Source organism: Pleurodeles waltl, chromosome 5 (genome assembly GCF_031143425.1).
Source record: "Pleurodeles waltl isolate 20211129_DDA chromosome 5, aPleWal1.hap1.20221129, whole genome shotgun sequence".
Classification (NCBI taxonomy): Eukaryota; Metazoa; Chordata; class Amphibia; order Caudata; family Salamandridae; genus Pleurodeles; species Pleurodeles waltl.
Window position 1 is genome coordinate 1,485,295,155 of NC_090444.1, and position 13,763 is coordinate 1,485,308,917.

Genomic DNA, 13,763 nt, shown 5'->3' on the forward strand with positions numbered 1-13,763 from the left:
CACAAGCCACGGTACTATATCAGTTATAAATGTATAAATGTAGTGTGCAAATTACCTTCTGCGACTGGTTATTGCTCCATAAAGATATAACCGAATAAAAATCTTTCTCAATAGCAATGAGCAACCCTGTCGCGCTCTTACAGCAGCACTGTTACCCACATGCTGACTGGCGATGCGGATATCTGAGGCGAGTGGGGGGCCGGACTGGTCAGTTGTGACATTCTGCAGCGAAGCGGCATGGTTCCTGGTCAGTCACTCCACAGTGGAGGGTGGCTACCATTGCAACTTCTTGGGCCTGTCACGTAGGTGGTAGTAAGCGACTCCGTTGCTGATAGATAGTGTCTGCAAGAACCACGAGATATACCGAGAAAGCGGAGCAAGCACTGAAGACGAGTGAGAAGGCGGCAGACCAGCCATCCACCTCCTCTTCTTATAGGAAGCACCATCATTTGTCTAGTTAGAAGTCGAGTAAAAGTGAACGTGCTCGGAGGCTGCGTGCTCCTTGCATGATCTGACGCCGTTACTAGGGACGCGGAATGGTGCGTTGCTCCGGTGGGAGCTATGGGAACTAGACGCTATCGTACTGTACAGGACGTTGGGCGGAGCCACGCGCGTGACGCACTGTACAGGCCGGGTGGTTATAGTCAGATAGTGTCGATGGTCCAATTGCCATGGTGCAGATCACATGGACTTCATCTTCATCAGACGCTGGCTCGCTGAGACGGACGGGTTAAAGAGTCAGGTCAGTCCTCGTCGACGGAAGGCCGAACTTTAAGGCGGTAAATTATGTGGCAAACGTAGAGTGCAATTGGGGACGCTGCGCAAATGAATCGCAGTGTAGTTCGCAACGACGGCCGAGTTTATCTAGCGATGTGGCCTGCCGAGGGGACAGGGTATTTCTTCGACAGTCTCTACTCTTAAACAAGGCTCACTTAAAAGCAACCGGGCAGGGCTGCTAAGGAGCGAGCGTTAGGAACGGGGGCACAGGAAGCGACACGCTCGTGACGCGGGTACAAGCAGAGTGGTTCTCGGCAACGGAAGTCTGCTCGCTGAAGTAGGTCTTCTTCTCGGGTCTCAGGGGCCTTCCAGGCGCTCCCCCGAGAGCGACAGTCATCCATTGAAGAGTCCCGGGAGCCTGTCAGCGGAGGTGTCGGCGGCTGGTACGTTCTGTGCCAAAGGGCATTAAGAACCTGGGATCCAGAAGGACCACCCTGGAGGAGTGAACCTCCTGCTTCCAGCGCTGCTATTCTGAGCCGCAGTGATAGAATAATTGCTAGGTAACCGAGGCGAACAGGACCGCTTTTAATCTTAAATGTCTCTCAGCGAGGAGTCTGTCTGTTGCCGGTGTATCTACGAATTAATGTAGGAAGGGAGGACCCCTATCTAGGCGTGGCACCGGGTTGCGTCGCGTGGGTCCTACGCTCATTCCTTGAACACACCTAATCTGACTTTTTGCAATTTTAGGCTGTTATAAGAATGTCAAGGTTGTAGTCTTCTGCATTATTCCTTGCCACCCTCAAGACGGACCGCAGTGCCCAAGAAATTGTTTTTATGGTATGAGTTTGAGCACTCCGAATTAAATATTCCTTTCCCCGGATCTGATAGTCCTTACACTTGAGCAGCCAGAAGCATATTCTTAGTCCGTCTTAAAAATTCCCACCACTTTATGATTTAACTCCACAGGTGATAAGCCTGCTAGTATGGCTCATTGTAGATATTTATTATTTGTTCCGTTCCCCCCTTCTATAAACCAGATTAATTAATCACATTTTTCTATTTAGTTAACAATCACAGCTCCCTTCACAATAATTGCAGTCTGTTGACATTTCTTATTATGTATGTGATATTTGTAAAACGCAAACCATGCCAAGAATCCGCGAAGTGCTCTTGCAGGGTCACTGTCAGCAGGTGATGGGAGCTGTTTTGTGGTCGGTTACTCCATTGTGGTGTAATGTCATTTAAAGAGTTGTGACTCCAACTCTTTCCTAAATTGTAGCAGTGTTGGGGGAGTCAGATGGATGCAAGGATATGGCTCCAGATCCTGGTTGCATACATTGGAGTGGCCTTCTGTCTTATTTTTTTCTTCTTTTATTTACATTATGTATACTCTAGTCGGAAGTGTTTTGTTTGTGGGGTGCACAGAGCCACCAGAGATAGTGAGCTTGTGCAAGATGAGCAGGCATGTTGATTATGATGGTTTTGAAATCAATGCAAATATTTTTGAAGATGGTGCAGACTGACAAAGGATCCAATGGAGCTCGATCAGAATGGGGATAATGTAATCATATTTGTTTCAGGCCCTGGATGAGAGGTGCAATAGTGTCTAGGAGCCCTTAATTGGGGCCAATGTGGAGTCTGGGAAGCCATGGATCAGGACATTATCGTCCTCTAGATGCAAGAGTAGGAGGGTTTGAACAAAAATTCACAAGTTGCTTTTTGGAAGAAATGTTTTGACTTGGTTCATAGGAGAGAGCTGGTGCCAGATAGTCTTTGATTTTTGGCAGTGTGTTCCTTTTGGATAAATATGATATCCAGGCTGAATTAAAGTGACTTGCATTGGGTGATAGTTGGGGTTTGAATCCATCAAGGTTCATGTCAGTGAGGCAGGTTTTTACTATTCTTGTGTGTTGTTCTTGGCAAATAACATGAATTCTGACCTAATTGGGTTGTGCTTCAGGTAGGATCTGGACATCCAGGTCTGGATGATATGCAAGCAATGTTTGAGGCATTAGCTTTCAAAAGTAGACGGAACTTTCAAATAGAGTTGTTTATCATAGGCATGTTGGTGAATCTTATCTATGAGTAGAGCACCAGACTGTTCATTGTAAAGGTTGAAGATGACAGGAGACTGAATGGAACCTGGGGGACTGCATGTGTGATCTGGAGGTTCTCACATAAACAAAGTGGTATCAGTTGGAAAGGTAGAATGAGAACTAGTGAAGGACATTGAAGGTAAATCCAATTCGCAACACCAAATTTGGATGGTTGACAGTGAGGAAGGCAGCTGTGATGTCCAGAATTATCAGTGGTAACCAGTAACCGCAAGCAATTGGTATTCAGGATGCAAATAATGACTACTAAAGGGACACTAAAGTTGTAAGTAAAGAGACTGTCATCTAATGCTGTGACCCTTAGCTATTTGGACTGAGTGAAATTCAGCTTTGTAATTTCCTTTGACCTACGACGTATGCCCCTGCTCCTCAGACAGTGTGTAGATTTAGTTTAACTCCCAGAGATTCAAGTGACTCTTTTATTAAAGTGTCATTGTTCTTCTCAGAAACCTCACATTCTACTGCCCTATAATTAATGTTACAGTATTTAAAACCTTTATTTATTTAAAATGTGTTGCAAAGTTGCAACCTCTCAAATATGTAGATGAATTAGACTCAGTAGCCTAGCAATAGCAGTCACCTTAATTTTTTCAGGGTCATAAGAAGACTCTTGTCTGATGTTTGGTTGCGTTGTGGATATTTTTCTTAATAATATTTTATGATTGTATCTGTATTTTATTGTATTAATGGTGATATTCAAACCATGATAAGTTTTATAAGGATTAATACGAGCATATAAACTTATTTGGACTGACCACAGGCGCCTCACTTAAACAAAGCTAGGAGCTCAATCCTATAGCAATGGTGCTATTCAAGCGCCGATCAATGAACTCTCTGATGACAACAGATAGCATTTTTCTGGTCACAGTTCAATCAAACTGAACAACCAGTTGTGAGTTCATCCCGTGCTTCACAGTTCCTGTTTTCTCATAGAAGTATAACTTTCATCATGTGCTGCCAATCTTCAGAAAAGTAGGTCCAATACCCCTTTTTTAACAGTTAGCTCCTTCTTTGAGGTGGCCCCCGAAGGGTGGGAAACTGGCAGTTTGTAGAATTCCAGTGGTTTCTGGCCTCAGACTTGGCAAAGGGGAGCAACCCAAGGGCACACAAGAGTTTGACAATCGTTGCTGACACAGGATCTCAGATTTTGGTAGATAATTCTTATCACACTGCCTGACAGTTTCTGTCACATCTTTAGACTAAAGCTGTAGATGACATTTGTGCGGTCCAACAGTTAGGTCTGAGTCCAATTTTGCTCAGAACTTGTGTTTTTCATTTGACTGGTCCATGTCAAGATCCCACTCACCAAGCCATGGAACAGAATCCGCAGGAAGGAAGATATTCCGTCCTTTCACCTGCAGGCTAATTCCCCACTGTAATACAGAGCACAGGTAAGTAACCTTTAGGGGGAAAGAGGGAATGGCATGGAGAAGGGAAACAGTAGATGAGACAATTCCCCCCTTCAGGTGGATGGGCGACCTGCTCTTCAAGATTATACGGGTTTCTCATATATGACCCCACTGTAGTCCAAACACCAACTTACAAAAACTGGAAAACCACAAAGAATTACTAAGGATCCCGTGAAGTGTGTGTTGTGTATATATAAATAGATAATTATATTATTGCCATAGAAATTATTAGAGTAGAAGGAATCACTCTTATCTCCAAAGTTTCCTATTCAACACATCAGAAAAGGCAGTTTAAAGGGGAAAAATGTCTTGAAGCAGGATGGGAGGAACATTAGATATCTGGTTTCAACGTCCAAGGAATAATAAAAAGGAAAAAATTATGTAGTAACCAGTAGAACAGCTAAGAGTGTTTACGTAGGATTCCAGTATGCCGTATATTGTGGTGGACTCTTTACAAAAACAATAGCTTCAGATGAGTGTGGCTCAGTGTACTGACCTGGTGTAAGAAGGGGGGGCGCTGGCGCCTAGGGAAACGAGCAGGAAAAATAATGGCTCCATATTCTTTGCTTTGCGAGGCAAGGGCAATATCGGCGACAGGAATGGAGAAACACAGGCCTGGATACTACATTGGACCTTGTTGGCAAATGGGTTATTGGTAAGGGCAGGTAAGTACCTACACTTAGCAATAGGCCACTAACCTCCACTTAGGTCCAGTTAGGTCTCAGTAAATTAAACCCAGCTCAACCCTTGATAGCTTGGCAACGAGCGACAAGGCTTAACTTAGGATACAGAGTGTAAAGCATTCAAATATCACAAAACAGAAATTAAATAAAACACAGGAAACAGTTTAAAAATCCAAAATCAATTTATAACAATAGATTATATTTTTATCTTTAAAATGACACAAAAACTAATAAAATCGGATAAGGGGAACCGGAGATATGAATTTGTAAAGAATTAATGCTTTCTAGCGCATAGCAGCAACTAGCGCTCAAAGGGTTTAAAAAAAAAAGGTCACACTGGAAATGAACAAAGTCCAGAGTTCAGGCCAGACACGAAGTAACACTGCCACACTTAATTTCAGAAGTGTTTGATTCAGGAAAGCGGTCCACGGCACCAGCCAAGGGTTCAGAGGCTCTGGTGTGCCTCTTGGGGTGTGGGACGACAACTCCCACAGTGCACCTCTTCAACTTATGGAGTTGCTCCAAACGTCTCCAAACTTCTGGATCTTCTTCCAGAGGTCCTTTTTGTGTCCTTGAAGTGTCCACAACTTCATCCAAGGTTCCAGAATCTCTGAGTTGCTCCTTGGGAGTTGGGACTACAATTCCCAGAATGCACTTGGTCAGAATCCTCAAATTGCCACTGGATGCTGGTCAGCTGGGCTCTGCTTGCAGGACTTGATGCTGGGGACTCTGGGCAGCTCCTTTGTACCTGTAGCAAACAGGGAGTCCCTTCTTGAAGCAGTAGAAGACAGGTAAAGTCCTATTAGTGGTGAAGCCCGTGTGTGCAGCTGGTGCAGTCCTCCAGAGTGCAGTGTCCAGGTGCAGGTCAGGGGTCCAGAAGGGCAGTCCTTCTTCTCCTGTAGTTCTTCCTTGTTGGGATCTGGTAGGGAACTGAGGTGTGGGTGCAGGTCTGCCAGTTCTATCCTTGCTCCTGGGTGAAAAATAGGGGGGCCCTGGTTCTCCAGTCAGGTGCAAGGTCCTTCCCCCTGTGTTGACCACTCCCTGGGAAGTGTGGCAAAAATCAATCCCAGGGAGCAACATTCCTCCAAAATCCATCATGGCTGAAAGTGATTTTTGGAGGTTACATCTGGCTGAGCCCACCCACTGGTGTGGCTGAACATCCTAAACACACCCCTCTCCTAATCTAATCAAGGGGGCACCTAATTGTCTGGGTTTGCAGGATGTGGGGGTGTTGCTCCAAATGTCCTTCTCCTCCTTTGAAGACCAGTTAAGCAGCCCTCCCCCTTCCTGCCTCACAATCTGCTGAGGGGAGATCTCCTCCCACAGGCACATCTCTTTGTGTAAAGCCAGACCACTTCACACCTCACCAAGGCAGCCTGACCAGGCTGCCAGAGGCTGGCCAATCAGAGTACAGCAGCAAAAACACTGCAAGGCTGCAGTTGGCAACTTTTTAGGTAAAGTTTAAAACTCTTTACCTGAACAAGTTATATTAAATCCAACAACTGGAAGTTGTGGGATTTTTTATAACAATTAATTTGATACCAAACTTCTTGTATCTGTTACTTAAGGGGACTTTTAAAATTAAAATAAAGTCTACCCATTCTAGCCTATGGAGGCCATTCACTACAATGAGGGAAACACTAATTTGGCTGTTTTTACCTCACCAGGGCTTATAAAGCTATTTTTATAAGGTCCCGGCTTATAGTTACATGGCACCCAGCCCTCGGGGCACACAGGGCACACCTTAGGGGTGACGTATATGTACAAATAAGGTAGTTTAAGACTTTGGAACTACTTTTAATTCCAAAGTCGAATTTGCATAGAACTTTAATTTAAAAGCAGCCAGCAAGGCAGGCCTGCCTTTAAAATGACACTGGGCACCTCAGCAGTGCACCTATGGGTGCACTACCCATGCTGGGGTCCCTCAACCTGCATACCCTACCATATACTAGGGACTTATAGGTAGGTTGACTTAGCCAATTATAATTAGCCTAATTTGTGTACTGATTTTACACAGAGCACAGGCCCTGGGACTGGTTAGCAGTACCCAGGGCACCATTAGAGTCAGGAAAACACCAGCAAAAAGTGGAAAATGGTGCAAAAAGTTACGGGCCTCTGCAATCAGCCCTGTTCTCTCACAGACCTTCGATAAGAACTGAGGCAGCATAAGCAAGACTGGAGCTGGTGTTGGGGAGAATCCTTCTCCAAGGATACACAAAAAAGTCAAACCAAACCTCGACAAGATGTCTGGCACAGCTTTTCTGGGGATGCCTCTCCAGGACAACAATCCCCAACGCGAGTCACCGTGATCCCGTATTGCAAGATCTCAGAACCTCATTTGGAAAGTAAATTGGAGGGAGGGCTCGATTAACGAGCGACACAGCTCGGCCACAGTGAACACGTTGCACCACTTACTCGCAGCATATCTACTGGGGAAGGAAGGCATGCCTACCTCATGGTAAGGTACTGTGAGTGGTGGGTGTGCCCAGAATGACACGAGGCATACTTGTGTACAGGGGTGTTTTAACAGGAGGGATTGCTGCATTTCAGAAGGACTGGGTTGGGTGCTTGTAGGAAAACCCTTAGGTGCAATCAGCGTGCATAACCCAAGCCTTAACAGTCCAAGCATGGTCATTATCTTTGGGTGTCAGCAGGAAAGGGGGGTGGAGTTGGGAGTGTTCGGTCAGGTGAACAAAGGCACAAAAGAGGGTGAGGCTAGCCCACTTAACTGTTATTAACCTGTGGGGATGAAGGGGGTAGCCATTCCAGTGAACAAAAAGACAAGAAAGGACAGCCTTAAAGGAACTGTTTCCTTTCCTCCACATCTTCTTGTTAAACCCTCTAGAAAAGATCTCTGGAATGTCCAGGAGGAGTCCTTCAATTCACTATACTGTCTGGGGCCTTTTGGGCCTTCCTGGGGGGGTATGCCTTTACCACACATTGCCTTTACGACACAAGATAAGTATGTGTATATATATATATATATATATATATATATATATATATATATATATATATAGTAAGTGAAATCGCTATCGTGTGTGTGTATAGATACATATTTTCCTTTTTTAAATTGGGATCCCTCAAAACCCCCATTTTTAGGTCGAGCTCGCAAGGCCGTTGACCTGTTGTAAGTATTGTGGGCTTTTAACCACGCCCATCACTTTTACTTGTGGGCTTGCTTTTCAAAAATCACTGATATCATTGGTGATTGCTTTACGTTTGTCCCACCTTGAGGCTATTTTGTCATGCCTTGCAGACTGCCCTGTCACATGGATTATTGCGCGATTGCCTATATATATATACCACCGTGGGTGAACTTTTTTTTGTTGTTTTTGTCTCTCTCCTTCGTGCTGCATGGTGGCCATGGCGCTTACAGCCTTAGCAGGCACAACAGCGTGAACTCTATTGGCGGTATTGAAGCGCTGTTGTATTGTTCACAGCTACCTAATCAGACATTTCTTGTGGCTCTCCCCTTAAAACACGTGAAATTGGTAAGTGCTTTACATAAAACAGAAATCCTTATAACGAAGCGGGTCTCCCGGCACAGCGGGAGAGCCGATACTACAATATTCACTGCACTCGGAAAAACTCGACTCATAATGCTTTGCAGACATCCTTCTTTTTTTGTTTTGCAACATTTGTGTCCATAACACAGCCAATGGTGGTCCAAGGATAATGGGTCCACCACCAAAACGTTAAGCATGAAACACTCTTTCTGTCTAGGTCATCTTTGGGTCGCCACACTAGGTTAGTAGAGACCCCCAAAATAAAACCACCTCCCACCATTCAGTGTCTTTTTAAGCTTTCTCACGTCAGGAACTTTGTCGGCTGAGATTAGCTTGTGTTTTAAGGACCTTGTTTGTTTTATTATTGCTGTAGGACTGGCATCCCTGAAAATATGTAAAGCACTATGCCCCATAGGGACTACATATTTGGTTACTCTGCATTATTGATCACTATATTCTTTGTTTGTGGTTGTGCCCTCTATGGGCTCACTATATAGTTACATGACCATGTTTCTTACAAATGCTATTTTCATTGTGGTGTCCTGTTCTAAGCAGTAGTCATATCAACATATTAAAATATTTGTGGCATGGAAACATGTCCCATAATGCTTTGTATGGCATTACTTTAAAAAACATGTTTGCTCATATCTCAGCCTATGGTGGTCCTAGGACGATGGGACCACCTTCAAAACATTGACTACAATGTGCTCTTTCTGTCTACATCTCAGAGTCCCAACACTATATTAGTGGGGACTAAAAAAATAATAACACCTCCCACCATTCAATGTCTTTTAAGCTTTCTCATGGCTAAAGCTTTTGTTTTATAGCTAGGAGAAGTTTTGTTTTAAAGTCCTTGTTTTTAATATCATTGCAGTAGGCGTGCTAGCCCTAAAAACACCCTGTAGGGGCTAGGTTTATGGTTACACTGCATTACTTTCTCCTGTTTTGTTTTTCATGGGATTATGCCCTCTAAGGGCTGACAATATGGTTACATGACCATGTTTCTTACAAATTATATCTTTGTTATGGTGCCTTCTAGGGGCTGTTTTGAGCTTTACATTCTAATGACAAAAGTTTCTTTTTGATAAAGGTTTAAATTATAATTGTATATGTTTTGATAATCTCTCCTTATTACAGTTATGACCATAATTCAGGCCAACTTAACATCCTTATTACATTATGACTGTTTGAACACTCTTGATATGTTTGGGTGACCCTTCTAGTTCATTTCTCTTCTGTGGCTGTCTTGTGTCTTTTTCTGGGAAATTGTGTTAGCCAGCCAACAACTTTGATGGTTGGGGGGTGAAAGTGGTATTCTATTGGAATTAGCATGGCAGATTTAAATTAGAATGCTAAAGGGCAACATTTTCATGTTTTTGCTGCAGATAGAGGAAGAAGGCAAATGGAAGTGCTTTAGTTATATGCAGGGCCACTGGAATTATATGGCAGGAAAAGACGGAATTGAGGCAGGGTTGACCAATTTATGTGGCAAGAAAAGTCCAGATATGAATTTACAGTGCCAATAGTTCTAACTCAAGCAAATGCAAAACCCATTGCATTGCAAAAGCTTGTTTTTTAATTACCTTTACCATCCATTACTCCTACCCACCCCTAAACCCCAAAAACACCTTTACCGCCCAATACAAATACCCACCCTTGCCAACCAATACCCTTACCCACACCTGCAGCCAAATAACATACTTACCCACCCCATAACCCTAAAAACACCCATACCACAGAATACCCCTACCCACCCCTAATCCCTAAGAACACCTTTACCACCTAATGAATCAGGAGTCTTATAAAGCATGACTGCTAACCTGCAAGGGTCTCAAGGCACTGAGTTGGGGGGGGAGGTTTGAGGGGAGGTGTCTGCGGTTTAGTTGAAGAGCCAGGTCTTGAGGTCTTTCCTGAATTGTGGCAGTGATGGTGATTGTCTGAGGTGCAGGGGCAGGGAGTTCCAGGTCTTCGCAGTGAGGTAGGAGAAGTATCTTCTGCCAGCTGTGGCCTCGCTGATCCGTGGGATGGTGGCCAGGGCCAGTTGGTCAGAGATGTCTGGTGGGAGTGTAGAAGGAGAGGTGGTGGTTGAGGTATGCAGGTCCGCCTTGGGGGAAGGCTTTGTAGGCCTCTGTAAGGAGCTTGAAGGTAATTCTTTTGTTGATAGGTAGCCAGTGAAGGTATCTCAGGTGGCCGGTGATGTGGCTGCGGCGTGGGATGTTCAGGATGAGTCTGGCGGAGGTGTTCTGGATGTTCTGCAGTTTCTTTAGGAGTTTCCGAGTGGTGCCGGTATAGGGTATATTTCTATAGTCGAGCCTGCTGCTGACAAGCACATGGGTGACCTTTTTCCTGGGCTCCGTGGGGATCCACTTGCAGATCTTACTAAGCAGGCTGAGCGTGTGGCAGCAGGAGGATGAAACAACGTTGATTTGGCAGTTCATTGAGAGTGAAGAGTCCAGGATGATGCAGAGGTTTCGTGTGTGGCCCGTGGGTGTGGGGGATGGTTCCAAGCGCTACAGGCCACCAGGAATCGTCCCAAGTGGAGGGGGTGGAGCCCAGGATGAGGACTTCGGTCTTGTCTGAGTAATGCTTGAGGCAGCTGTCCTTAATCCAGGGGGCGACTGCCTTCATCCCGTTGTGGAAGTTGCTCTTGGCAGCTGTGGGTTCGTCTGTGAGGGAGAGAATCAGCTGGGTGTCATCGGCATAGAAGACTATGTTGAGTCCGTGGCTTTTGTCGGTGGCTGCAAGCAGGGCCATATAGATGTTGAAGAAGGTGGGGCTCAGGAAGGATCCCTGAGGCACTCCGCAGCTTATCTCTGTCGGTTTTGAGTTGAATGGTGGAAGTCTCACTCGCTGTGTTCGGCTGGTGAGGAAGGAGCAGAATCTGTTGCAAATGCTGGCATGGTGGAGTCTTGCACAGAGGCAGTGAAATGGTGTCAAAGGTGACTGAGAGGTCCAAGAGGGTGAGGGCAGTAGTTTAGTCGCAGTCAAGGAGGGTGCAGATGTTGTTTGTAGCAGCGAGGAGAGCGGTCTTGGTGCTGTGGTTTCTTCTGAAGCCCGATTGGGAGAGGTCCAGGATGTGGTTCATTTCAATGAACTCAAAGAGTTGAGTGTTAGCTTTCTGGATGATTCTGGCTGGGAAGGGGAGCAGTGAGATGGGTCTGTAGTTCTTGTAGTCCGTCAGGTTGTTGGAGGGTTTCTTCAGAAGGTGGTTGATCTCTGTATGCTTCCAGTCGTCTGAGAAGGTGGCGGACTCGATGGAGCAGTTGATGGTGCAGCAGAGTTCAAATGCGATGGTGGTGCCTGCTCTGCTGAAGATGTGGTTGAAGGCAAGGATCCAAGAGGACTCCAGAGTGGATGCTCTTCACGATCCTGAGGCATCCGCCAAAGGTGAGGGTGGTCCAGTTAGGGCACGATCTACCGGGGTCTGGAGCTATTGGGTGCAGTGGGTAGGCCTTGGGTTGCAAAGTTGTCATAAATCTCCTTGATCTTGTAGTGGAAGAAGGTGGTGTGGTTGTTTCAGAGGTTTTGAGTGGGGGGGAAGTCTGCTGTCTCTGTTGGATTTTGCAAATTCTTTGACTACGGTGAAGAGTTCTTTGCTGTTGGGTGCGTTTATGTCGATGCATTCCTGTATGGCTGCTTTCTTTGTTGTTCTGATGACTGTGGGTTGTGAAGAATGTGTGGTCTGCCATGATCTTGCTGCTCCTCCATCTTTTCTGGAGCTGTCTGTAGGTCTGCTTGGACTCTAGGAGGGTGGGGGAGAGCCAGCTGGTTTTCTGAGAGGGCTGCTTGTCTGAGGGTTTCCTAAGGGGAACCAGTTTGTTAGCGCAGTCGGAGATTAAGCGGTGGAGGTTGCGTGCTAAGGTTTGGCATCCATGGATGTCGGTGGTGGGGTTTTGCTGAGGGAGGTGGTGAGCTGGTCTACGGTGACCTTGTTCCAGCTTACGGTGGGTTTGGTGAAGGAGAAGTGGACGCAGTGGTGGTCGTTCTAGTGTAGCTCGGAGATGTAGCCGTCTCTGGTTCGCTAAACACACATGCGCACAAAGGCTCTCTCCAGCTCAGCACTATGTTGCCCAGTTGGAAAGAGCCAGCCCAGGCTCCCAGTCTGCGTTGGAGCGCCCAGCCAGGGCTCTCCAGCCAATCATACGCTTTGAGCAGCGTCATGATTGGCCGCAGAGCAGGCGGGGAACCTGCAGTGCGGAGCATCAGAGAGCGTTTGCGACGTCTATGTACTTTTTTTTTGTGTGCAATTTATATTATATTTTATTTTATCCTCTCTCTCCCCTTTTAGAAGTCTCCAGCCGCGACTGATAAAAGTATGCGGAATACTAGTACTGTCTGACACGGTGTTGATTTATAAAAGTATTAACTTAAGTATTTTTCTTGAGGACATTAGGTTGGTAGAAAAAAAATATACTTTTTCTTAAACATTTTATTGAATTTTATGTTTTTTAAAACAAAAGGGAACGATGTATGATGACAGCATAATGACATTGTCATCATTAGGTCGAGTTACAGTCTTTTGACTAAGCTGTCACTTGAGATCCTGCACTGCATTCCCAGTCTCACCTTCTATTCTTACTAACCTTGTCTGTGTTGCTCCCTGTTCTTCATCTTGAAACCTTATGGAGAAGTAGTGTTGTGCAACCCTCTAAGGTGCCAACAATTTTGCGCATTTTTGGTCAATGCGTGCTTTTGTAGACCCTTTTTTGTTTCTTCACCATATACATAGCATCATGCCTCCCCCTACCAACAGTGGCGGCCTGGGACTTATCAATTACTGGACATATCTCTTCAAATCAACATCCACCCCATGGTGTACAAGAGCATTTTGAATTTTCATACATCTACATTCCCCTTTGTTCCTAAAATCGACTTATGGCAATCAATACTACGCGGACACATAATATTACAGCCAATTTTCTTTTTATTCATTTTCAGAAATTCAGGATCACCATGCAAACACCTCATTATATGAAATGCATGTGTTTGTATGACAGCGAGTACATGTTGGATTATACATTAGCCTCATAATGTGTAATTTTTATCTAGCGTGGTATGCTTTGTCTAACATATTAAGTTTGAGGAACATTAATTTGGATTTTATGACAGCTGCCCTGGAGTGTGATATTTCGTAGTCCAAATCTTTGTCAGTATTAAAGACAAGGACCAGAACTTTTTTGTCCTTAAGGCCCAGAAAGGTGTCCAGCATATTACAGTGGATATTTTTATATATTTTATTAAAAACGAATGCAGACAATTTTCTCCATTAAGAACCCAGCTTCGATTGATGCATGGCATTGTACATTTGCCCAATTGAACCTATATGATTAC

General features: G+C 45.0%; 1 protein-coding gene and 1 long non-coding RNA gene across 4 annotated transcripts in view; one reads left to right on the forward strand and one right to left on the reverse strand.

The window, feature by feature from the left end:
- Window positions 1–613, reverse strand: part of LOC138296542 (uncharacterized) — a 31,496-nt gene extending 30,883 nt beyond the window's left edge. The window contains exon 1 of the long non-coding RNA XR_011203856.1: window positions 56–613. This is a non-coding gene — a long non-coding RNA (uncharacterized lncRNA). The remainder of the gene's footprint in view (window positions 1–55) is intronic.
- An 18-nt stretch (window positions 614–631) lies between these two features.
- RAB23 (RAB23, member RAS oncogene family) overlaps window positions 632–13,763 on the forward strand; it is a 194,602-nt gene continuing 181,470 nt past the window's right edge. The window contains exon 1 of one of the 3 annotated variants that reach the window (XM_069235761.1): window positions 632–742. The gene's annotated coding sequence lies outside the window, so the exon portion shown is untranslated. Of the gene's footprint in view, window positions 743–1,027; window positions 1,278–13,763 lie in introns of those variants that run through there. The other 2 variants (XM_069235763.1, XM_069235762.1) reach the window with 2 other exon arrangements.